The sequence below is a fragment of the Thalassophryne amazonica genome, chromosome 7, assembly GCF_902500255.1.
Source record: "Thalassophryne amazonica chromosome 7, fThaAma1.1, whole genome shotgun sequence".
Lineage (NCBI taxonomy): Eukaryota > Metazoa > Chordata > Actinopteri > Batrachoidiformes > Batrachoididae > Thalassophryne > Thalassophryne amazonica.
In genome coordinates, this window is record NC_047109.1 from 8,921,014 (window position 1) to 8,947,494 (window position 26,481).

General features: G+C 42.3%; 1 protein-coding gene and 1 long non-coding RNA gene across 4 annotated transcripts in view; both read left to right on the top strand.

The window, feature by feature from the left end:
* oxr1a (oxidation resistance 1a) overlaps positions 1-26,481 on the top strand; it is a 668,289-nt gene that overhangs the window by 424,753 nt on the left and 217,055 nt on the right. The window lies entirely within an intron of this gene.
* On the top strand, positions 727-23,638 carry LOC117513604. Its single transcript, XR_004561647.1, has 4 exons — positions 727-796; positions 17,282-17,286; positions 17,949-17,954; positions 23,628-23,638. It is a non-coding gene; the product is annotated as an uncharacterized LOC117513604 (long non-coding RNA).

Here is a 26,481-nt window from a genome sequence, read left to right on the forward strand (position 1 = left end):
TGTGATAGCAGGGTGGAATAGTGAACCTTTTGTTAATTTTATCATAAAAGCACCAAATTTGGCACACATTCAAAATTGACTGTTTATTTTCAGATATTGAAGCATCCTGGAGCTGAGCTCTAATGACCTACAGGGGTCAGTGAAGAATTACACAGGGGTCAAAATTTTAAAAATGTTCCAATCATATTGAAAGGTTTACCATATTATTTGTCTGATCATAAAGATTCCAAAAAGGTATAGTTTAGACTAATTATGACTGAATGATGTTGAGTTATGGGGTAAAGACAGCAAAAAGGATGACAAAGGTCTATTTCCTTTTGTACAGGCATCAAAAGTTAAAGTTGCTCCAACTTTGGTAAAAAGTGATGCAAATTATTGGCTAAGTTAATAGGGATAATAAATGGAATAGTTTTGACCGTTGAATGCTTGGTCTCCAAAGTAAAGCTCAAACAAGGCCAACGTCCTTCGGCTTCTATGACATATGGTGCATGACAAATGGTGCAAAGTGTTCCTATTTAAAACCCTATTAACAAATACAAAAACTCTATTAACAAATGCAAGTATTGGACAGAACACATCCCTGAGGAACACCAGTATTCAGTGCAAACAATTCAGAGAGTCTTCTTCCATACAACACTCAGAGTACCTTTATCTTTTGGTAAATGCTTGATTGAAAATGCAGTCCAGGATAAATATAATGGAGGAAAAGAGCCAGAATAATGCCAAAAGCACTCATATGATAAAACATGCATTCGGGCATATTATGTTATTTCACAGACGTAGATGTTAACTGCAAGTTCTTTTTGAGCTTCTAGTTCTTCTTTGTTCTTAGTTTAGGCCTCCACACGGTGGGGCTTCCAGCATCTCTTGATAATGCTCTTCCGGGCTGCCAGCATTCTGGTGTAATGCACCTCCTGACTGGCCAGATTCTTCCTGTAATTTTCAGCAAATTGTTCCATACTCCTCTGATAAGCCTCCTTGACTTCAGCAACCTCTTCCCTCAGCCTCTGCATCTCAGCTTCCATTTCTGACAGTTGCACTTTGTCTATTTGAGGATTCAGGCCAAGTGACTCTAAGGAAGATGTCTGAAAGAGATAAATAACAGAAAATTACATGGTTAAATTTTTGCCTTCAAATTTACCTGTAAGATTTGTTGAGAAACAAAAAAACAAACATATTTGTCTTCATAGTCTGTGGTCCAAGCAGGTTTTCAGTCTCACCTCGGGACTAAACAACTAAATACAGTGCATCCAGAAAATATTCACAGTGCTACATTTTATGTTACAGCCCTGTTCCAAAATGGAGTAAATTCATTTTTTTTCCCTTCAAAATTTTTCTCGCAACACCCATAATGACAACATGAAAAAGCTTTTTTGAAAATTTTTGCAGTTTATTAAAAATAAGCTAAGAAATCACATGTACATAAGTATTCACACCCTTTGCTCAATACATTGTTGATGCAATTTTGGCATTCATTTTTCCCTCAATCCTGACTAGTCTCCCAGTTCCTGCTGCTGAAAAACATCCCCACAGCATGATGCTGCCACCACCATGCTTCACTGTAGGGATGGTGCTTGATTTCTTCCAAACATGATGCCAGGCATTCACACCAAAGAGTTCAGTGTTTTTCTCATCACACCAGAGAATTTTGTTTCTCATGGTCTGAGAGTCCTTCAGGTGCTTTTTGGCAAAGTCCAGGCAGGCTGCCATGTCCCTTTTACTAATGAGTGGCTTCCATCTTTACCATTTACCACTCTACCATACAGACCTGATTGGTGGATTGCTGCAGAGATGGTTGTCCTTCTGGAAGGTTCTCCTCTCTCCACATAGGAATGTTGCAGCTCTGACAGAGTGACCATTGAGTTCTGAGTGTTTAATATATTTATTGAATTTTAACCATATAAAAATACAAAAACAGAAAAAGAAGTACAAGTTTAAAAAAAAAACCCTCACCCACACACAAAAAGAACTCCCCGTCCCTACTGTGACTTAGAAATGAAAACGGCTTAAATAAAAATAACAAAAACCAAAGCCAAAAGCCTAAGATGATTTACATCTGTCACACGTTGGATTAATGTGGGGATAAATCCTAGCTAGTTTGGCCTTATGAAGATGTGAACTACTGAACAAGAGAATGTCTTGCACACATTGAAGACAAATGGATTTTATTCAACACATCGGCTCACTCTAAATCACTAATATTTAACTGAAAATCCTGTTCCCAAGCCTCCTTGATAACAGCCATTGATGTGACATCTAGATGAGAAATTAGGTGTAACATTTTAGAAATGGCTTTCTTTTGGGTTGGATTAAAAGACATGACATCATCTATTACGTTAGTGGGAGGTCTGTCTGGAAATCCCGAGATGGAGCTCATCTCCACATTCGTCTGGGGATCCTATCATCCAGAATGTTCAGTTTAAGTAGAACTGATGTGAATTTACTATCAGTAAAAAAAAAAAAAAAATTCTGCTATATGTTTGGTGGGCATATGAAAAAAAGGAATATTGTTTATTTTTTGGAAGAAGAAAACGCCAGATGTCCAAAATACCATAGGTAGAAAGAAATGCTGCATATGGGTGACTGACTGCTTTAAGTATTATATATCTCAGCCGGACAGATGAACGATCCATCTCAGGATCCAAACAGATTCTGAGATGGTCCCCACCCATAATAAGCAAGTGTGAATTTAGACAAGGGCGCAAACTGAGGACACGAGGTAAAAAATGAGGGCCATCACAGTTTGGAGCATATATATTAGCCAATATCACATTGAGGTTATAAAGTTTACCTGCCATTTGGATCAGATATGTTTATGGAAGGAGCGAAAGATACATTTTTATCAATAAGTATTGTAACACCTCTAGCCTTAGTCTGAAAAGTTGAATGAAAAAGCTGCCCCACTCATCCACATTTCAATCAGGCATTATCTGAGTTTTTCAAATGTGTTTGAGTAAATCCAACACCTAAGTTTTTAAGATGTGTAACTACCTTTTTCCTCTTAACAGCCTTTAGGGCCCCTTCTCACATAGTACGAATAAGTACAACTCCCAGTGGAACAGCTCGTATGAACGAACCACGAAAATATCGAGCAGGCGTGCATGATGCCGCTGCGACGGTTCGTGCTTGCGGGAACACAGTGTGAGCAGCTGCGTGATGTGGTCACAGACGTACAGTCATGAAATGATGAGTGTGAAGCATGGCTCTCTTATCATGTCCACATCTGCTGGCGGCATGTCCGGCCGGCCCTGCACGCATGTCCTGACCAATATGCGTGTCTTGTGGATGGCACGCCGCAGGACAGACACCGCATCATGTAGAACAGAGCTCACATGGGTGACGTGACATTCAGATCACCCGCTGCGTGTTATGATCTGACGGTCCGGATCACCTGGGGTAGCCTGTCAATGTGCATGGCATGCTCATGCTCGCTGCAGCCCATTGCAACAGCAGTATATGTTTTTATGTATGTCCACGTGATGACAGCAAGCAGACACACGTGGACAGTTGTTAGTCCATGTCCGTCCAAACATGGTACGTCTTCCCTAGCAGTGATGTCCAGAACCACAGATCTCCGCAGCCGCTCCTGTGGGCGGACACACCAACGTGTCACTGTGTCTGTTTGCAAAGCTACAATCATGGGGGCATTTAGACAAATTTCACATCCAGCTCGACAGTGATTGTCTGCTGACTGTTGCCTTGCTAACAGTGCGAATGGCCACACATTTTCTAAGTGCCATGCGAGCGGTGTTAGATGTTTGTGTGTGTCAGCTGGAATTTGGCCGACACCTGCCACAAGAGGGTTCGATGGGCTCTCACAGCACACACTCTGTCTTTCAGCCGCTGGTGTGTGCAAATAGTTGTAGCAACAAGTGTACAAGGTGTTAGAGGCAGCTACAATTTTATGCGTATTGCATACAATTCCTGCTTCATGCACAATTTGACCAAGTTCGCACTATGTGTGAAGGGGCCGTTAACATTCCAAGTAATTACATTCAAAGAGGTTGCCATTGAACCCAGTTGAAAAAAGAACAGACAAAAAAACAGTATTCATATACTTAATGGAATATAAACATTACAAGCCTAAATATTCTGGCAGATAAAAACGTCTTTACGGTCCATTAGCAGTGACAGTGGAACAACCCCCCCCCCCCCCCCCCCCCCCCCAAGGTGCCGCTAACTGCTACAACAAACAGCACACCTATCCTTTCTAACTGTAACATTCCCCAAGCGAATCTTAACTAGATTAAAAACACCTTCATAATCCCGATTTAGTAAAATCATAGAGAGACTGGAATGCCAACTCAATCTCGTTCCATTGAGTTCTGTTTGTGAGCTTGCGACCCCGAGATTTCACCCACTCGGCTGTGAGAGTTGGGGTAGTTTAGTTCCATTCATCTGCCAGCAATAACACCAGATGCGCTTTTAAAGCAGCTTCTGCGTGTTTTCTTGCGTTTTCTGCCGTGTCTTCAGTAGGGTTGGGTATCAAGAACAGGTTCTTTTCAGGTATCGTTAAGAACATCAATAGCCTTTTTGCTTAACAATTCCCTTATCGGTCCTTGAGAGCAGCCATTGTTTTTGGGGCTGTTTGTCAGGAAAATTATCATGTCTCTACGTTGATTACAGAACCCCTGCAGGGTCTGTAATTAACTGTTTTTGCAGTGCGGCTCTTCTTTGAAGCTTGAAGCAATGAAGAATTGATCCAACCCGCTGCTTTGTTGGTAATTTGTTTCATTAATTTTTCCCCACTAAAACCCCAAAGAGCATATGTCTGTGAGTAATATTTACCTTTTTTATGTTAAACCAACCTGTTATGGTCTTCTGAAACAGTTGATAGATGTATTTTACAACTTAAAAATGGCACAGATGCTAATGCATGAACATGTCTACGGCATTTTCCATGTTAAAGTTAGCATTAAGGTGTTCGCATCTCAGCACGTTTGTGTGCATTTGTTTTCTGTATAATTAATGGCTCAGCGTTTGTCGTAAAAGAGTCAAATGTATTACAAATTGTAATATTTTTTTAATTTATTTTTGTTTATATATTAATTAGGGCTGCAGCTATCGATTATTTTAGTAGTCGAGTATTCTATTGATTATTCTGCTGATTAATTGAATAATCGGATAAAAAGTACTTTTGCGTTTTAAACATCAGTAGCCCAGGGCTCTCCCTAAGCAATGGCACAATGTCTGCACCAAAATCTTACTAAATCAGAAGAGACCTGCACATCCAACATGTGTAAAAAAAAAAAAAAAAAGGTGTGCTGGATAAAAAAAAGAGACAAATATCAAAGCAAAAATCTGCACAACCTGAGCACTCCCATGCAAAACTTTATTTGGACACAAATAGCAAAATAGCTGTGCCAAAATCTTGACATTTTGCTGAAATAGCGATGGGATGTGGTTTCTGTTTTGTTTGTTGTTTTTTCCCCAACTTGTAAAATTTAACCATTTTTTTTCCTTTAAGGTTGGTGGACTGGATCACTGTGGGGTTTTTTAATTCCTCTTTCTCTGCAATTCAGCAGATAAATTTCAGCTGGAGGTTGAACATGCAAGCCTCGCAGTCAGTTTTTTATTATCATTATTATTATTATTATTATTTTTATTTAAGTTACCGTGTTTGTGAAGCGTTGTGTGTTGCCCAAAAAAGCAAAAATTAAAAAGTGAAATACTCAGTCCGAGTCAGTAAAACACATAAGAAAAAGTGGACTTTTGCTGAGAGGATCTTTCAGAAACTGTTTCAGTGTAGCCGGGGACAGACCTGTGACTTGCCCGGTGTGAGGGGAGTGCTGAGAGCCTCTCATACCGGGCAGAGAGAGAAGGGCCTTTCACACTGAATGCGTCAGATGCGTCAACTGCGTCAAAAATCGGTCTAAAAAGCATTATTTTCAATGAGACGCGTTGCGTTTTAGATGCATCAGATGCGTCGTGTCAAAAGCCGAGCTAAACCGATGCATTTGATGGGAGCGCGCATTGCCGCTTGTCAGCAGGCTGACGAAGTCAAAGTTCAATCCAATCCAACTTCCGACCTCCTGAGCTGTGACGTACCTTTGCGTTGTCCAATAGGAACGACGCGTCGGGCCAAAACACGGAAGACGGGTGGCAGAAACCACTGATCTCTACAAAATGGATCCGTGGAAACCACTGATCTGTGCAAAACATACGTGTCACAGGACTGCTCATTTGTGGAGCAGTTTTCTGAAGAAAAATCCTTCGAAATGTGTTTTTGTTGTTGTTACCTCAGAATTTCTGATTACTGTAAAAAAAAAAAAAAAAAAGTTTAGAACACTTGTAATTAAAATAGCTAAATAAATCAAATAGTTCTTTAGAAACCTTTCATCTGTAAATTAAAACCACCTGTTATTTCAGATTAATTTCTTGTTTAACATAAGGAACCTGGAACATTTATTTTTAGACAAAATAACATGGACATTTGTACATTTTTTAAGTCTGGTAGATTATTTATATCTCATTTCAACCAGAAAACAGACACTAAATAAATACAAATGTTTATTATAAATGCAACAGGAAATAATTTAACAATGACTGCAGTGTGATTGATTTTGAATGACTTTGATTTCGTGGACATTTTTAATGATCCATTCATTTATTGTTAAAATATAAAATAGAACAGCTTTTTAAAAAAGAATAAAATAGTTGCTGTTTAAAGAGCCTTTTATTTAGAAGCAGGTGATGTTATGCTGGATTCTTGGGACCAGATGAAGGTCTCTTCTGCAGCTTTGAACTCTGGTGGTTTTGCTGAAAAGCAGAGATGTTTTCTTTCGACTGGACTTCGTGGTGTTCAGCTCATCAGTGGAAGTTTGGTTGTCTGCACAGCAAATGCTCCTGATTGGGACAAATAAAAATATTTCTTTAAATATGAAGAAACACTAAACATTTTATATATATATAAAAAAAAAGGGGGGAAAAACGATGGGAAAAAAACGCCTGAAAAAATAAGTTATTTAAAGTTGAGCTTTTGTGGTGTCTGAAAAAAGCTGTAGCTTTATTTGGTAAAAAATAAAAAGACTGAACCATTTAGAAATTAAAGTGTTCACTTAGATCAACTGTGCTAAAAGGCTAAGCTAATGTTAGCCGATTATTAAACCTTCACAGCAGTTCAGCAAACGTCACGTTTTATTTTTACATTATTCTCACCTCGATAAAGCTTCAGAACTAAACTCCGTTGGGCAAACTGGGACTTCGCATATATCCAAAAAGTGGGAGATTTCGGACTGAGTGGGTTTGCTCCATCACCCCGGCTGCCTGGCTCGGTCTGCCCAGTGATGATGCCTGAAGGCCAGCTTCTCCGTGCTGGTCGGTCCGCTGTCGCGGTTCGATCGATATCCCACCAAGTCGTCGGTCCTCCCTCGGTCGGCGGTCACTCTGAGGGAGTGAAAAAAAAGCTTCTCCTAGCAGGGTGATGGGAGAATCGTTCTACTGCTGTTTTTTTTTTTTAAAGCTTTTTTTGTGGTTCAGGCGACGCAAATTCAAGATGGCGATCGCTGAACTTTTTCAGATTGTGGAAACAGCCAGAGTGTGACGTGGCAATCTCCGCCCCCCACTTTTTTTTTTTTTTTTTTTTTTGTCGCTTCCAAAGTGACGCGTCTGATGTCATGCTCCGTCATGTCAGGATCCGTCGGATGCGTTTTCCGACGGGTTCCCATGCGTTGACGGATTGGCCTGACGGATTCAGTGTGAAAGGCCTAAGAGACAGCAGCAGTCAATAGTCACTCCCCACGTCGAGCGGACCATGTTTTTTTTTTTTTTAAATAGACACACAGCTTCGCTTTAAATGCGCAGTAAGTCTATTTCAGACGATCAGCGTGGACCCTCTTTCTCTTAAAAGGCTTAATTTTACTCTGTGTATCACATTGGAAAGCGGTAGCTTTAGACGCTAATTTGATTAGCGTTTACACAGCTTATGGGTATGCGCTAGTGTTCTTATGTTTTTTTTTAATGGGGATGTTACAGCGCCACATACAGACCTAGCATATGTACTACAACATTAAGCGAAGCTTCGAGGCACAGAAAATTCACAAGAGGTATCGATAAGGGAATCGATAAGGAATCGGATCGATAAGCAGAATCGATGATGACATCGATATCGATAAAATCTTATCAATACCTATCCCTAGTCTTCAGCAAGTTATCCCCTCGAAGTATGTTCAAAATGTAGCTTGAATGAAGTTCTTGATGATTTTAAATCATATTCAGGACAAAACATGCTAATATTATTGATAAGACCATGCAGACTGTCAGCAACTGTGGCGGAAAATCACAGTAAATAATCATTAATTATTCATAAAACGTGTATATAAAAATACAATAAAAGCACACATCATTCGTCATTTAAAAAAGCATTACTGCAAAGCTCATAAATATAGTCATATAAAACTCATAAATTGCACAGTAAAAGTCATCAAACACCATAATAAAATTGTCAATCAAAAAAATTAAACACTGTAAAAAAAAGCCTTAGTAATCCTTTGAAGTAATAATGATTGGAGCATTTACCACATGATGAGGGAGGCTGTTCCACAAAGTTACAGCTAAATAGAAAATATTTTCTTGAGTCATATCTGCATATTTGCACCTCAAAAATGTGAGTGTCCCCTCTCAAACATAAATAAACTCTATTTGTGGGGGGGGGGGGGGGGGGATTACAGCCTGAAAAAAATATTATATTTTGGGGGGGATTTTAGTCATTCCAACAGCAACATGTAGAGATGTGTGCGATGTCAGAAGGTTGCTGGCCTCATTGCAACAATTCATGTTTTTTTCCCCAGGATTTCAACGAATTATTGGCTGGCATCAGTCTTGAAGATCCTGATATTGTTCCAGAAGAACCACATTCTTTGTTGAACAACAAACCTCATTGTTAAGAACAATTCACATTTTATTTTCAGTCATATTATTTTGATATCACTGAGGTATCACATAGTCAACACGATGAAATATGCATCATTTATTTCAGTCAACACAAATCAAAGAAAATATGGGAGGCATCATGAAGGACCTGACACCTGCCTTCAGTTTCTATCAAGCTGCCAAAACTGTGGAAAAATCACCAGCAAGCCCAGCGGGGTTGTATATTACATGATTTAAATTGACATGAAAGTTTTGTAGTTTCGGAATGGTGCACATTGCTAGTTCTTGCATCACGAAGATGTCCAGGATATCTGGGATCAACCGCATGGCCTCACAGGTGGCATTCTACCAGACGGCGGCTGACAGGATGATGCAGGTGACAGGAGACCACCAGCTGACTCTTGGATGCTGAGTCAAGCAGTTCTCAGTCTGGTAACGTGGACAGCCTTGTTCCCTCAGATAAAATAGTATTTAGAGTAAAACAAAAATCATCAGTATTTACAGAATTGCCTGTTTTTACTGCAATTACTGCAATGCCTCAGGTGTACAAACTATTGTCATTAGTGGCAACAATTGGAGCTACATCTGCAGGTGTAGAGAGGAGCTTCTCCTGTTTAAAGCGGCTCAAGTCTTACACCCGCAACACCATGGGCCAAGGCCGTTTAAGCAGCCTAGCTCTGCTGGCCATTGAGAGGACACTATTCAAGTCCCTGGAAAAGACGCCTTGTTGGTACGACAGGGTCACAGATCATTTTCTTGAAAAGGAACGGAGGGTAGAATTTACGTAAAAATAAACCGACACATTTTATGATGTAGGCCAAAACTGATCTTCTCCTCCTTGAAAGACCAGCATCCGCCACTGATATATCTATATATATATATATACTCAACAAAAATATAAACGCAACACTTTTGGTTTTGCTCCCATTTTGTATGAGATGAACTCAAAGATCTAAAACTTTTTCCACATACACAATATCACCATTTCCCTCAAATATTGTTCACAAACCAGTCTAAATCTGTGATAGTGAGCACTTCTCCTTTGCTGAGATAATCCATCCCACCTCACAGGTGTGCCATACCAAGATGCTGATTAGACACCATGATTAGTGCACAGGTGTGCCTTAGACTGCCCACAATAAAAGGCCACTCTGAAAGGTGCAGTTTTGTTTTATTGGGGGGGGGATACCAGTCAGTATCTGGTGTGACCACCATTTGCCTCATGCAGTGCAACACATCTCCTTCACATCATCCGTGAAGAGAACACCTCTCCAACGTGCCAAATGCCAGCGAATGTGAGCATTTGCCCACTCAAGTCGGTTACGACGACGAACTGGAGCCAGGTCGAGGCCCCGATGAGGACGACGAGCATGCAGATGAGCTTCCCTGAGACGGTTTCTGACAGTTTGTGCAGAAATTCTTTGGTTATGCAAACCAATTGTTTCAGCAGCTGTCCGAGTGGCTGGTCTCAGACGATCTTGAAGATGAACATGCTGGATGTGGAGGTCCTGGGCTGGTGTGGTTACACGTGGTCTGCGGTTGTGAGGCTGGTTGGATGTACTGCCAAATTCTCTGAAACGCCTTTGGAGACGGCTTATGGTAGAGAAATGAACATTCAATACACGAGCAACAGCTCTGGTTGACATTCCTGCTGTCAGCATGCCAATTGCACGCTCCCTCAAATCTTGCAACATCTGTGGCATTGTGCTGTGTGATAAAACTGCACCTTTCAGAGTGGCCTTTTATTGTGGGCAGTCTAAGGCACACCTGTGCACTAATCATGGTGTCTAATCAGCATCTTGATATGGCACACCTGTGAGGTGGGATGGATTATCTCAGCAAAGGAGAAGTGCTCACTATCACAGATTTAGACTGGTTTGTGAACAATATTTGAGGGAAATGGTGATATTGTGTATGTGGAAAAAGTTTTAGATCTTTGAGTTCATCTCATACAAAATGGGAGCAAAACCAAAAGTGTTGCGTTTATATTTTTGTTGAGTATATATATACACACAATTTTTACTGGGAGATAAAGTAAGTGCAAATTGAACAGAGAACAATAAGATCTCAATAATTAGCAACTGTATCCCTGTAGAAGTGTAGACAACAAATTTAGCGCTACGTTTTGGACAAAAAATAATGGAGTAGAAGATAAGCTTGTCTTTTGGACCAGAAATCACATAAAGATTAAAAATAAATAAAAAGGTGGCATGATCCTCTTCCCTTAGCTGACTGAATAAACGTAACTTTTACTGTCTTCTAAAACTTGCCTTTTTGCTAATCGACTGCAAGATCTATATTTTATATAAGATATATTTTATCTGAATAGTTCCCGATATGTGGGTTATATCTTGATCTTTCAACCTAACCAGTTGTTTCCAAACCTTCGCAGCAATAACAGCGCGGCACCTACGAAGCATTTTTATTTTGAGAGCAGCGTGACTTTGTGAGTGATAATCAGGGCACCTACAAAACGTAAGGCTCTGTAAATTATTCAGAATAATTGAACAAAACCTTTAACCTTATTTTGTGATGTTTGATATTGTCGATTCACGGCAGAATATTGGTGTTTATAATACCTGTGAATGAAGCGCTGGCTGCACAGCAAAAAACCGAAACTGAAGAACCCCAACTCCTCTCACACATGCACACCACAACCTCAGCCCCCGAGATCAGGAGTTGGCATTCCATCTCTCTACATCTATGGTAAAATATATGAGAAAATAAATAATAAAAAACACCTCAATAATAAGTTATTTTATAAAGCAGCATCAGACCTATAAAGCACAAGTCATCAACAGTTATATATCAAAGCACAAAGTAGCAAAGATAAATACAGAACGTCTCCTGTATAAACTACTGCAGTACTTACTCTTTAAAACTGGCAGAGTGACCTATCGGATTAAATGTAGAAGTTCGATCAAGAGTCCTTATGGTCCTCCAAAACCTTCTCAGCTTCAGCCACAGATTTGAGTGTGATGCGAGTGCCATCCTTGTCGACAATACGGAGTCGCTCAGGGTATAGCAATGATGGTTTGAGTCCCAGTTTGTACAAGTCCAACATGACCGCCGCATACTTTCTTCTTTCGCTGACCACTTCAGTGCTGTAGTCCTCGTAGATCCTAAATGGACTGTTCTGGTACATCAGAGTGCCCCTTTTCCTAGCCTCCCTTATCAGCTCCTTGTTTTGATAGCGGTAAAAGCAGACAATGATGGGCCGTGGCCTATCACCCGGACCTGCTTTTGGAGCCAAACTGCGGTCCAACTCTGGAAGCAAAGGAGAAATGTCCCGTCCGAAAACATCCTGTAGCAGTAGCGTAAAAAACTTGCTTGGTTGTGGACCTTCACTGTTTTCTGCTATTCCGATAAGGCGTTCATTAGCCCTCCTGCTCTTTCCTTTCATATTGACTAGCTTAGGTCTTAGCTTAGTATTCTCAGCCTCAAGTGTTTTCCATGTGTCCTCCACTTTAGACAAATGGTGGTTGAGTGATTGTGTATCGTCCTCCATGGAGTCCAGACATTCTCCGTGACTATTGACAGTCTTTGGAGTCCATCCAGTTTGTCGTTCATCTGATCAAATGATTTCTTCATCTCAGCGCTAGGTCAGTTTTGCTAATAGCAGCTACATGTTCCTGCCCGGTTTATCACTTGATTTAACTGCTTTAGGTGGCATGATGAGGGGCAATATTAGCAAGTAATATCGATTCCTCACAATCAAAGTTCAGTCATAAAAAAGTGAAAAAAGGTAAGTTTATAAGTTAAAAGTTTCATCTTAACCAGAAGCTCCTGCCATCGACCATCGGGTTCTTGATCACCTCCCTGACTAAGGTCCTTCTCCCCCGATCACTCAGTTTAGACGGGCGGCCAGTTCTTGGAAGAGAGCTGGTGGATCCAAACGTCTGCTATTTATGGATGATGTTGGAAATTGTGCTCCTTACGACCTTCAAAGCAGCAGAAATGTTTCTGTACCCTTCCCCAGATTTGTGCCTCGAGACAATCCTGTCCTTTCCAAATCATGTCCAATCAACTGAATTTACCCCAGGTGGACTCCAGTTAAGTTGTAGAAATATCTCAAGGATGATCAGTGGAAACAGGATGCGCCTGAGCTCAGTTTTGAGCTTCAATGCAATGGCTGTGAATATTTATGGACGTGTGATTTCTTAATGTTTTTTTTTTTTTTTAATCTCACATGAACTTTTTTCACATTGTCATTATGGGATATTGTGTGTAGAATTTTGAGGGGAAAAATTAATTTACTCCATTTTGGAATAAGGCTGTAACATAAAATGTGGAAAAAGTAAAGCGCTGTGAATACTTTCCAGATGCACCGTATTCCAGCGTCAGTATAGCATAGTCTACAAAAAATGTATGGTGGCCATCCCAGGGTCGCAGCTGTAGCCATGAAGGATTCAGTGAAAGTTTATATAGGGGTCAACATTTAAAATGCTCACTTCATACTGAAACATGTACCACATTATTTATCTGATCATAGTAATTCCAAAAAATGTGGTTTGGAGTGTCTGTGACTAAATGTTATGGAGTTACCTTGTTAAATCATTACTTTGAAGACCAATCGTTCAACACAGTCAAAACTATTCCATTTATTAATTAGTTATTAATCTAGTAAAATACAGACCCCATCCCCACCCTGTGTGTAAAATGCAGGGATAAGAATGGGCAAAGAAAACAAAAAAAACTCTGAAAATCAGTGGGGGCACGGGGGTCACCGTAGACCCCCAGTGGAGTCCAGGGGCAGCACCCCTGGTGGGGTCCACAGGTTTTAAGCATTTTAGAGGCATTTCAGGGCCACTAGAGAGACCTAATCTCACGAATTTACATTTTATATTTTTTTTTGTATGTGGAAACATTGCAATAAAATAATCTGTCTGTGTAGACCTTCTTTCAGTGATACCTGTCTAGTGCTGTAGCATATGTACTTACTATAAATGCCATAGCATTGGACAGCTATCTCTGAACATGCCAAAGGTATTCTTCAAGTGACTTTCCTTAACCTGCAGTGAGCTCTGAAATATACTAGAACTTCATGCAAGAATGTGTAACTTATTTAAAGAGATTAAAACCTGTCAAAACAACATTTGTGGTATAAAAGTGCCTTTATTAATAATTACATGTAAAATGTATGCTTACAAATTATTGTCCCATAATAGATTCCTAAATCACACCATGTACAGTAGTGTTCAGAATAATAGTAGTGCTATGTGACTAAAAAGATTTATCCAGGTTTTGAGTATATTTCTTATTGTTACATGGGAAACAAGGTACCAGCAGATTCAGTAGATTCTCACAAATTCAACAAGACCAAGCATTCATGATATGCACACTCTTAAGGCTATGAAATTGGGCTATTAGTAAAAAAAAAAAAAAAAAAAAATAAAATAGAAAAGGGGGTGTTCACAATAATAGTAGTGTGGCATTCAGTCAGTGAGTTCGTCAATTTTGTGGAACAAACAGGTGTGAATCAGGTGTCCCCTATTTAAGGATGAAGCCAGCACCTGTTGAACATGCTTTTCTCTTTGAAAGCCTGGGGAAAATGGGACATCCAAGACATTGTTCAGAAGAACAGTGTAGTTTGATTAAAAAGTTGATTGGAGAGGGGAAAACTTATATGCAGGTGCAAAAAATTATAGGCTGTTCATCTACAATGATCTCCAGTGGTTTAAAATGGACAAAAAAAACAGAGACGCGTGGAAGAAAACAGAAAACAACCATCAAAATGGATAGAAGAATAACCAGAATGGCAAAGGCTCACCCATTGATCAGCTCCAGGATGATCAAAGACAGTCTGGAGTTACCTGTAAGTGCTGTGACAGTTAGAAGACGCCTTTGTGAAGCTAATTTATTTCCAAGAATCCCCCGCAAAGTCCCTCTGTTAAATAAAAGCTGTGCAGAAGAGGTTACAATTTGCCAAAGAACACATCAACTGGCCTAAAGAGAAATGGAGGAATATTTTGTGGACTGATGAGAGTAAAATTGTTCTTTTTGGGTCCAAGGGCCGCAGACAGTTTGTGAGACGACCCCCAAACTCTGAATTCAAGCCACAGTTCACAGTGAAGCATGGTGGTGCAAGCATCATGATATGGGCATGTTTCTCCTACTATGGTGTTGGGCCTATATATCGCATACCAGGCATCATGGATCAGTTTCGATATGTCAAAATACATGAAGAGGTCATGTTGCCTTATGCTAAAGAGGACATGCCCTTGAAATGGGTGTTTCAACAAGACAATGACCCCAAGCACACTAGTAAACGAGCAAAATCTTGGTTCCAAACCGACAAAATTAATGCATCACAGATGTGAAGAAATCATGAAAAACTGAAAGGCTGCAGAATATGGAATGGTAAGGGAGGCTTTGATTTTTGTTGCTGCTGTTTATAACACTATAATTACTCTAATTATGTCATGTTTACATGCCGCTGCCGTGTTTACGCCGCCGTCGTGTTTTCATGCCGCTGTCGTGTTTACGCCGCCGTCGTGTTTACATGCCGCTGCCGTGTTTTCATGCCGCTGCCGTGTTTTCATGCCGCTGCCGTGTTTTCATGCCGCTGCCGTGTTTACGCTGCCGTGTTTTCATGCCGCTGCCGTGTTTACGCCGCCGTGTTTACATGCCGCTGCCGTGTTTTCATGCCGCTGCCGTGTTTTCATGCCGCCGTCGTGTTTACATGCTGCAAGATTATTGTGAACATATTATTTGGGGTTGACATTTTATGTGTTCCTATGAGCAGTGAGAACATGGAGACGATAGAGGAAAGTGTCTGCTTTCTGGAGCAAATGTGGGTGTGCGAGTGGAGCGAGCGGCAGCTGGACATTTCGTGCATCACACAACACCGCAGCTTTCGATCAATCTGCCTGGACTTGAAAAGGCTAAAACCTTTCACCCTTGTGTTTGTGCAATATGCTGCTACACACTGGTCAGGCATATCGACAAACAAGTCCCTGAGAGCTGTGTTTAATCAGTTTCTGCTGCTAAAAAAAAAAATGTAAACAACGGCCACCAGGCGCGCGAGCCGATACGGGCTACAGCCTGTGACGTATTTTCTGCTTGGTGCTCAGCAGGAAGCTGTTCAAGGGGCGTGCACATTTTTCAGTGGCGGGACGTTCAAATGTTATATATAACGGGAGAACTGCGTCCATTTTCCCAAAATGCTTAGGTTGACCGAATTACGAGGTCTGTCAATAAAGTATCGTACCTTTTTATTTTTTTCAAAAACTATATGGATTTCATTCATATGTTTTTACGTCAGACATGCTTGAACCCTCGTGCGCATGCGTGAGTTTTTCCACGCCTGTCGGTGACGTCATTCGCCTGTGAGCACGCCTTGGGAAGGAGTGATCCCGCCCCCTCGTCGGATTTTCATTGTCTGGAAATGGCGGAATGAAAAGGACTTTTTTTCCATCAGAATTTTTTCAGAAGCTGTTAGAGACAGGCACCTGGAAACCATTCGAAAAATTTATCTGGCTTTCGGTGAAAATTTTACGGGCTTCACAGAGAATAAGGACTTCTACTACAGCTTTCAGGACTGCTTTAAGGTCGGTCGGTGCGCCGCGCTCCGAGCTGCGACGACGAGGCACAAACCACTGGATCATTTCTAAACGGATGGCTCTGTGGATACGAGACCGTCGTGTGCTCTTTCTCTGGTTATCACAAGAGCTGGACATCAGCCATTTTCCAGCAGATTTCACTTTTAACAAGAGATTTTGTCATGGAAAGCCGTGCGGAGGCTTCGCGCGTCACGACCGATTCGCTGATGAAGCGAGACAAAGGAACACCTCTGTTTCGGAGTGTTAGAGGACAAGTTGGGACATGTCCAGCTCTCCACAATTTCTATTATACTCACTCGACTGGTAAGCACTGAAAGCCGAGATAGGTATGTCTCAACTTGTCCTCTAACACTCCGAAACGGAGGTGTTCCTTTGTCTCGCTTCATCAGCGAATCGGTCGTGACGCGCGAAGCCTCCGCGCTGCTTTCCATGACAAAATCTCTTGATAAAAGTGAAATCTGCCGGAAAATGGCTGATGTTCAGCTCTTGTGATAACCAGAGAAAGAGCACACGATGGTCTCGTATCCACAGAGCCATCCGTTTAGAAATGATCCAGTGGTTTGTGCCTCGTCGTCGCAGCTCGGAGCGCGGCGCACCGACCGTCCTTAAAGCAGTCCTGAAAGCTGTAGTAAAAGTCCTTATTCTCTGTGAAGCCCGTAAAATTTTCACCGAAAGCCAGCTAAATTTTTCGAATGGTTTCCAGGTACCAGTCTCTAACAGCTTCTGAAAAAATTCTGATGGAAAAAAAGTCCTTTTCATTCTGCCATTTCCAGACAATGAAAATCCGACGAGGGGGCGGGACCACTCCTTCCCAAGGCATGCTCACAGGCGAATGACGTCACCGACAGGCGTGGTAAACTCAGGCATGCGCACGAGGGTTCAAGCATGTCTGACGTAAAAACATATGAATGAAATCCATATAGTTTTTGAAAAAAATAAAAAGGTACGATACTTATTGACAGACCTCGTATATAACCTTTGTTACATGTAATAAGACTATGTTGTCGTTAAGTGTCATATCCACTTTAAGGATCACACGCAGTTGTTAACGCCGGCACTAGGGGCGTGGCTTAGTTCCAGTTTTACCGGGAATCGTTGAAAAAATTATTCAACATGTGGAATAATTCCGGGAGCGCTCCCAGAGACCTCCCGTGACGACAGCGACAATGCGAACAACGGCGTTTGATACTTTTTAATCGCCGTTTCATCCTGCCCTTCCTGTAGTGCCACAGTTCTCGTCGCGCCGCGATGACCAATCAGGGACTGAATATGTAGAGACATGGAGATGTCTGGAGTTTGAAGATGTGAACATGTCCTGTATCTGGTAGCAGCCTGTGAGCAGGACTTATGTCTCTTTTGTCCTTTATTTTACAATTATGACAGAGTTTTTGGAGCGAGCAGCAGCACCACAGCAGCGTGGAGTGGAGGTTCTTTTTATTTTTATTTTACATGCGTGCGTGCGCAAATCGTCCTGGAGATTATTTTGCTTATTAGCTACACAGCTGTATAATAAAGCAAATGGTGACTGGCTTATGACAGAGTTTTTGGGGGGAAAGAGCGGAGGAGCAGCGGAGTTTCTTTTTTTCTTTCTTTTTTTTACGTGCGCGTGAGCGAATCATCTGTAGAGAATATTTTATTAATTAACTACACAGATGTATTGGCCTCTACTGGTGGTTGGCTCTCACTGCAGTATTGTATCACTTCCTGTTCCGGAGCACAGCGGTGTTTTGCTGTATCTGTTAGCTGTTTAATCTGCGCAGTTAGATTGATCTAGTTACCTAGATAACGATTTGTTTCACAGTGTAATCTTCACGTGCCTTAACTAAAGCACTCCCTCTGCTGAATCACCTCTAAATTATTTACACGTTATTCACTTTGCGTGTTTTTAGGAATCCGCTAGCTTAGCGCAGCTACTAGCTCTTAGCCGGTTTAGCATGGCAGCTTCTCCTGTCTCTCCCGCACTTTTCTGCTCTGGGTGTGAAATGTTTAGTTATTCCTCGGCCTCCTTTAGTAGTAATGGTACTTGTAATAAGTGTAGCTTATTCGTAGCTTTGGAGGCCAGGCTGGGCGACTTGGAGACTCGGCTCCGCACCGTGGAAAATTCTACAGCTAGCCAGGCCCCTGTAGTCGGTGCGGACCAAGGTAGCTTAGCTGCCGTTAGTTTCCCTCTGGCAGATCCCGAGCAGCCGGGAAAGCAGGCCGACTGGGTGACTGTGAGGAGGAAGCGTAGCCCTAAACAGAAGCCCCGTGTACACCGCCAACCCGTTCACATTTCTAACCGTTTTTCCCCACTCGGCGACACACCCACCGAGGATCAAACTCTGGGTATTGGCGACTCTGTTTTGAGAAATGTGAAGTTAGCGACACCAGCAACCATAGTCAATTGTCTTCCGGGGGCCAGAGCAGGCGACATTGAAGGAAATTTGAAACTGCTGGCTAAGGCTAAGCGTAAATTTGGTAAGATTGTAATTCACGTCGGCAGTAATGACACCCGGTTACGCCAATCGGAGGTCACTAAAATTAACATTGAATCAGTGTGTAACTTTGCAAAAACAATGTGGGACTCTGTAGTTTTCTCTGGGCCCCTCCCCAATCGGACCGGGAGTGACATGTTTAGCCGCATGTTCTTGAATTGCTGGCTGTCTGAGTGGTGTCCAAAAAATGAGGTGGGCTTCATAGATAATTGGCAAAGCTTCTGGGGAAAACCTGGTCTTGTTAGGAGAGACGGCATCCATCCCACTTTGGATGGAGCAGCTCTCATTTCTAGAAATCTGGCCAATTTTCTTAAATCCTCCAAACCGTGACTATCCAGGGTTGGGACCAGGAAGCAGGGTTGTAGTCTTACACACCTCTCTGCAGCTTCTCTCCCCCTGCCATCCCCTCATTACCCCATCCCCGTAGAGACGGTGCCTGCTCCCAGACTACCAATGACCAGCAAAAATCTATTTAAGCATAAAAATTCAAAAAGAAAAAATAATATAGCACCTTCAACTGCACATAGGCTTCAGTCTCCCATGTGCCTTCTGGCAAACTGTGGCTGAAATTTCATGTCCTTCTATTTGCTGTCCAGCTGATTAACTGGGGATGCAACAGTCTGAATTTGCAATCTCGTAGTTTCTCCAATCACAGAAGCCTGTAAGGCCTATTAGGGGGAAAAAAAATGATTGTTTCCAGTAACTCAGCCAACCCTGTTTCACATGCTCGATCATAACACTGAGCACTTTAAGTTCAACTTTTCAGAAAGGTGGTGTGTCCCAACTGCAGCCCCTTTTCAGGCAATTAGTCAGGCTGAGTAAAAGCAAAACTGTTTTTCCTTTTCTCTCTACAGTCAGATATTTCACACAAGCTCCAAGGTTGTGTGACTCGCAAGTTTGCTTTAGCATCTTTAAATCTTAAAATACTTTGCCATTGCCTGTGCTGCCCCTCTGTCTCTCACCACCTTGTAAATGTGATCAAAGTCTCATGAATTCTCAGTTCATCTTCACATTGTGTGCAGACATTCCTCACATGAACGTCTTGGATGAATTTGCCTTCTGCAAAGTTCCACACTTTTAATTATTAAACAATGCACATCTGTGTCTTGGGGTTTAAAACTAGACTTTGCGTTGTCCATGCTGCTGTGGCAGTTTCTGTGCAACAGCTGCCTGAAAAAATTTCCTTGTGCAATGCTGCTTGTTGCAAAAGCACTGAGGGGGGACTTTCTCAACAGTCGGTTACTTCATAACGTATGAGCTCATGTCCCGTCATTCCTTTCTTGGCTTTTTGCGAACATGCAGAGGGAATAAGAACCAAGGCGTCCCAAATATTTGACATCAGCAGGTAGTTCATCCCTAAACCCTCCAACCAGTCATTGAACAAGTATGTCCTTAAGGCTTTTCACACTGAGGAACAATATCTCTGTGTTAATGAAGATTGAATCTTTTTTTTCTTCTTCTTTCTGATTTGCCTCTCACACATAATTTATGATGAGACCCATCAATGTGTTCAGTGGCTGTGAATCAAAAGCAGAGAAATGCAGTGCTATTGAAATGTAAATCAGAGAAGGCTCTAAGCTCTCTGATTTGCACCATCCATCAAATATATCAGACAAAAAGCTTTTCAGTATTACTTAGCATTAATTATTGTGAAATCTGAGAATGTTGGCACATCAGGGTACGTTTCTTCATGTCCTGCTGCTGCAGCGCGTGCAGAGTCATCAGGCTCGGCGTGCCGCTGCAGGTTAATTGTTTGATCTAATTAGGACAAAGACCGTTGGAAGAGTGATGGTAAATGGACTGCATTGATATAGCGCTTTTCCATCTGCATCAGACGAGCAAAGCGCTTTACAAATACAAGGTGCTCACGACACACCAGGAACAACTAGGGGATTAAGGTCCTTGCCCAAGGGCCCTTAGTGATTTTCCAGTCAGGCTGGGATTTGAACCGAGGATCCTCTGGTCTCAAGCCCAAGGCTTAACCACTAGACCATCACCTCCCCAATGAGGTGGGTTCCTTAGCAGTTGCTGTACCTCTCTCTCCATCAGCAGAGTGGATGGCAATGGGGTTTTTTACCTGCAGGCCGCTGCCCTGCTGAAGGGGAAGAACAAGACAAACCTAATGTGGACGTGAACGAACGGGTTTAATCCCACTTTCTCCCTTAACCTAAAGCATGAAACCTCACACATTTTAATTAATGTAAGCTGCTAGATGCATGAGCATGTATGTCAAAATGTAATATGTACAGTAGTGTTTAGAATAATAGTAGTGCTATGTGACTAAAAAGATTAATCCAGGTTTTGAGTATATTTCTTATTGTTACATGGGAAACAAGGTACCAGTAGATTCTCACAAATCCAACAAGACCAATCATTAATGATATGCACACTCTTAAGGCTATGAAATTGGGCTATTAGTTAAAAAAAAAAAAAGTAGAAAAGGGGGTGTTCACAATAATAGTAGCATCTGCTGTTGACACTACAAACTCAAAACTGTTATGTTCAAACTGCTTTTTTAGCAATCCTGTGAATTTGATTTGATGATTTCAGAGTTTCGGGGTCGTCTCACAAACTGTCTACGGCCGTTGGACCCAAAAAGAACAATTTTACTCTCATCAGTCCACAAAATATTCCTCTATTTCTCTTTAGGCCAGTTGATGTGTTCTTTGCCAAATTGTAACCTCTTCTGCACGTCTTTTATTTAACAGAGGGACTTTGCGGGGGATTCTTGCAAATAAATTAGCTTCACACAGGCGTCTTCTAACTGTCACAGCACATACAGGTAACTCCAGACTGTCTTTCATCATCCTGGAGCTGATCAATGGGTGAGCCTTTGCCATTCTGGTTATTCTTCTATCCATTTTGATGGTTGTTTTCTGTTTTCTTCCATGCATCTGTTTTTTTTTTTTTGTCCATTTTAAAGCATTGGAGATCATTGTAGATGAACAGCCTATAATTTTTTGCACCTGCGTATAAGTTTTCCCCTCTCCAATCAACTATTTAATCAAACTACACTGTTCTTCTGAACAATGTCTTGAACGTCCCATTTTCCTCAGGCTTTCAAAGAGAAAAGCATGTTCAACAGGTGCTGGCTTAATCCTTAAATAGGGGACACCTGATTCACACCTGTTTGTTCCACAAAATTGACAAACTCACTGACTGTATGCCACACTACTATTTTTTTACTAATAGCCCAATTTCACTAGAACTACCAGCCTTTTCTCACTATGCCTTTTTCTACCGGAGGGTGCCAAATGGCACCGCTGGGGTAATTTACAACTCATTAGGCCACCTTTTCTTATGTGAATGCAGCCATTAGATCGGAATGTGCCAGTACCAGAGTCACCAGCAGTTAAGGGTAGTGTTGATTCTTATTCTTTGCCTTCAAATGATCATTTGTTGCTTTCTGTTCCATTTCCCTGCACAGAATTGGGAAAAAGGGCTTTTGTTTACTCGGCTCTACACGGATCATGTTGCAAAAAGACTGGAAATTAACTGAACTTATTTCGTTGAGCATGTTTAAGTCCAGACTTGAGATGACGTCTTTAAATTGTAACTGTTTTTGTTAATCTTTTTTATTTTAATTGTGTGAATTTAATTCAAATTGTGGTGTAACTTTTTCTGCATCTTGGCCAGGACTCCCTTGCAAAAGAAATTTTTAATCTCAGTGAGACTATCCGGGTTAAATAAATGTAAATAATAATAATAATAATGATAATAATAATAATAATAATAACATACTTTGATGTCTACGAATGTATAAAGCTAACTGCTTTTTAATATATATGAGGGCTGTCAATAAAGTAACGGTCCTTTTTATTTTTTTCAAAAACTATATGGATTTCATTCATATGTTTTTACGTCAGACATGCTTGAACCCTCGTGCGCATGCGTGAGTTTTTCCACGCCTGTCGGTGACGTCATTCGCCTGTGAGCACTCCTTGTGGGAGGAGTCGTCCAGCCCCTCGTCGGAATTCCTTTGTCTGAGAAGTTGCTGAGAGACTGGCGCTTTGTTTGATCAAAATTTTTTCTAAACCTGTGAGACACATCGAAGTGGACACGGTTCGAAAAATTAAGCTGGTTTTCAGTGAAAATTTTAACGGCTGATGAGAGATTTTGAGGTGATTCTGTCGCTTTAAGGACTTCCCACGGTGCGAGACGTCGCTCAGCGCTCTCAGCCGCCGTCGTCAGCCTGTTCAAGCTGAAAACCTCCACATTTCAGGCTCTATTGATCCAGGACGTCGTGAGAGAACAGAGAAGTTTCAGAAGAAGTCGGTTTCAGCATTTTATCCGGATATTCCACTGTTAAAGGAGATTTTTTTTAATGAAAGACGTGCGGACGCAGCCGACGCAGTGCGGCGGCACAGGAAAAACACCTCCGTGTTGATAACCATTTGTAAAATCCAGGCGGCTTTTGATGGCTTTCAGTGGAGTGAGTATATGAGAAATTGTTTAACAGGCAGGACATGTTCCAACTTGTCCTTAAGGCTTTCAACGGAGGTGTTTTTCCTGTGGCGGAGCGTCGCGGCGGCTGCGTCCCGATGCGCGGACCCGTCCGTACGTCTTTCATTAAAAAAATCTCCTTTAACAGTGGAATATCCGGATAAAATGCTGAAACCGACTTCTTCTGAAACTTCTCTGTTCTCTCACGACGTCCTGGATCAATAGAACCTGAAATGTGGAGGTTTTCAGCTTGAACAGGCTGATGACAGCGGCTGAGAGCGCAGCGCGACGTCTCGCACCATGGGAAGTCCTTAAAGCGACAGAATCACCTCAAAATCTCTCATCAGCCGTTAAAATTTTCACTGAAAATCAGCTTAATTTTTTGAACCGTGTCCACTTCGATGTGTCTCACAGGTTTAGAAAAAATTTTGATCAAACAAAGCGCCAGTCTCTCAGCAACTAATCAGACAAAGGAATTCCGACGAGGGGCTGGACGACTCCTCCCACAAGGAGTGCTCACAGGCGAATGACGTCACCGACAGGCGTGGAAAAACTCACGCATGCGCACGAGGGTTCAAGCATGTCTGACGTAAAAACATATGAATGAAATCCATATAGTTTTTGAAAAAAATAAAAAGGACCGTTACTTTATTGACAGCCCACGTACAAGTGGGTCTCACAAAATTAGAATATTGTGAAAAAGTTCAATACTTTTTCTCAGGTATTTTAGAAAGTGACATATAAAGTTACATATAAACTAAAATGTTTCTGTAAGGATTGTGAGAGGGACCCCAAAGCAGGAACAAGGTTGGTGGTGAACAAACAGCAAGAAAAAAACAAAACACCGGTTTATTGTGCAAAACACACCGGAAATAAAAAAGAATCCAAAAAAACAGTCAACAAAAGCACAAACAAAACAAAATGGCAGGTTGGATCAAGGTCAAGAGCAAAAGCAAATGAAAGGTCAATACACTTGAGAGCAGTCCATAGAGCAACAGTCTTTTTGGAGGGGAAAGCAAAAGGCTGATCCAAATAACAAACACAGGTCAAGCACAAAAAACAGTAGTCATGCCATGCAACAATTATACAACTCAGGAAAAACGTGGATCTCAAAAAGCAGCATGAAGTTCACCTACAAGGATGCAGTATCCAGATCAGACAGGAGATAATATACCTCTGGAAATATAATTTTCTGGCTTGCTAAAAATGAAATTCAACTGTCTGGACAAATAATAAAATTCTTTTCTGCTTCTGACCAAACAGAGCTTGGCTGTAGGTTGCTTATTCACAACAAAATTCATGTAGTATATTGTCAAAGTAATTTAAAAAAGTCAACTTAAACTTCAAATTACCACTGCTTCTGTTGTGATTCACGCTTCTGGTGCTTAATGTCTGATATCTGGGTTTATATTTCTAGTGTCATCTCCTGTGTATTGTATTCTTGTGTAGTGTTTATATTATCTGGCATTCCTCATCCATGTTGATTAGTTTTCCTGTTTATTATTTCACTCATCACTCACTCATCTTCAACCGCTTACTCCAAATAAGGGTCGTGGGTCGTGCGAAAGTACACTGTACGTTCAGGAACACGGCGTTGGCCAGTCGCTGTGTTTTACAACCTGAGTGACATTGCAGCACTGAATGCACATCTGTTTTTTACATACGCCAAACATATCGTGAGGGTCTGCTGGGAACGACTGGCGGAACCCTCTGTCAGCGAGGTCTTCAACTCCCACCTCTGGGAGAGCTTCTCCCAGATCCCGGGGGAGGTTGGAGACATGGAGTCCGAGTGGACCATGTTCTCCACCTCCATTATCGATGCGGCTGCTCGTAGCTGTGGTCGCAAGGTCTCTGGTGCCTGTCGCGGCGGCAATCCCCGAACCCGGTGGTGGACACCGGAAGTAAGGGATGCCGTCAAGCTGAAGAAGGAGTCCTACTTATCTTTGTTGGTAGGTGGGATCCCAGAGGCAGCTGACAGGTACCGGCAGGCCAAGCGTGCCACAGCCCGTGCGGTCACAGAGGCAAAAACTCGGGTCTGGGAGGAGTTCGAGGAGGCTATGGAGGAGGACTATCGGTCGGCCTCGAAGAGATTCTGGCAAACCGTCCGACGCCTCAATGGGCGGAAGCAGCTCTCCACCAGCACTGTTTACGGTGCGGGTGGGGAGCTGTTGACCCTGACTGGGGATGTTGTCGGGCGGTGGAAGGAGTACTTCGAGGATCTCCTCAATCCCATCGTCACGTCTTCCGAAGAGGAAGCAGAGAGTGGGGACTCAGACGCGGATTCATGCATTACCCAGTCCGAAGTCACCGAGGTGGTTAGAAAGCTCCTCGGTGGCAAGGCTCCTGGGGTGGATGAAATCCGTCCTGAGTACCTTAAGTCTCTGGATGTTGTGGGGCTGTCTTCGCTGACACACCTCTGCAACATCGCGTGGCGATCGGGGACAGTGTCTCTGGATTGGCAGACCGGGGTGGTGGTCCCTCTGTTTAAGAAGGGGGACCAGAGGGTGTGTTCCAACTATAGGGGGATCACACTCCTCAGCCTCCCCGGTAAGGTCTATTCCAGAGTACTGGAGAGGAGAATTCAACCGATGGTCGAACCTCGGATTCAGGAGGAGCAGTGTGGTTTTCGTCCTGGTCGCAGCACACTGGACCAGCTCTACACGCTCCATCGGGTGCTCGAGGGTTCATGGGAGTTTGCCCAACCAGTCCACATGTGTTTTGTGGATCTGGAGAAGGCGTTCGACCGTGTCCCTCGTGGCACCCTGTGGGGAGTGCTCCGGGAGTGCGGTGTCCGGGGTCCTTTGTTAAGGGCTATCCGGTCCCTGTACGACCGCAGCAGGAGCTTGGTTCGCATTGCCAGTAGTAAGTCAAACCTGTTTCCCGTGCACGTTGGCCTCCGCCAGGGCTGCCCTTTGTCACCGGTTCTGTTCATTATTTTTATGGACAGAATTTCTAGGCGCAGCCAGGGTGTAGAGGGGGTCTGGTTTGGGAACCACAGAATCTCGTCTCTGCTGTTTGCGGATGATGTGGTTCTGTTGGCTTCATCAAATCAGGACCTTCAGCGTGCACTGGGGCGGTTTGCAGCCGAGTGTGAAGCATCCGGGATGAAAATCAGCACCTCCAAATCCGAG